This window comes from Echinops telfairi, unplaced genomic scaffold (genome assembly GCF_000313985.2).
Source record: "Echinops telfairi isolate 266 unplaced genomic scaffold, ASM31398v2 ScPeMD7_7469;HRSCAF=8507_1, whole genome shotgun sequence".
Lineage (NCBI taxonomy): Eukaryota > Metazoa > Chordata > Mammalia > Afrosoricida > Tenrecidae > Echinops > Echinops telfairi.
The window spans coordinates 58,714,754-58,715,512 of record NW_022111373.1 but is presented as its reverse complement, the minus strand read 5'-3'; positions in this window follow the sequence as shown (position 1 = coordinate 58,715,512).

The following is a 759-nucleotide window of genomic DNA, read 5'->3' as shown; positions in this document are numbered from 1 at the left end:
GCTGTGGAGTTAATTGTGACCCTATGCACAACAGATCCAAACCCTGCTCACCCAATCCTGCGCCAGCCTCACAATTATCCCTATGCTTGAGCCCATTGCTGCAGGCACCGTGTTACTCCATCCTCTTTTTCACTGCTGCCTCTACCTTACCAAGGATAATTTCATTCTCCAGGGACTGATCTCTTCTAACAATATGTCCAAGACATATAAGATGATGTTGTGCCGTCTTTGCATCTAAGGAGCACTCTGGTCATACTTCTTCCTAGACAGATCAGTTTGACCTTTTTATCATTCTATGGTATTTTTTATATTCTTAGCCAGCACCACAATTCAAATTCATTGATTTTTTTCAGTCTCCCTTATTCAGTGTCCAACTTTCATATGCATCTACTAGAGCATAGACTCAAGACAATATACAATAATTAAGAGATCAGCACAGAAAGGTAGCGGGAAAGGAAGGCACAGGGAAGACCACAAGGATTAAGGGCAACAGAGTCAAGTAGTGTTATATATCAATAATAACAATAACCTATGAGTGAATACACTAGCTAGGGACCCAACCTATACAAGAATGTAAAGCCAAATGAACCCAAGAATAGGCAAAACCTATTGGGAGCTAACACAGATATCATTCCATAGATCAGTCACACCAAGCAGTATTGTACGATTGCTACTTCAGTTTCCAAACATTCGCTTCTGTCTTGAACTCCTTGACATCAGCTCCCTTTTAGTCTCCTCCCCATTGTACCCCCCCCCCCC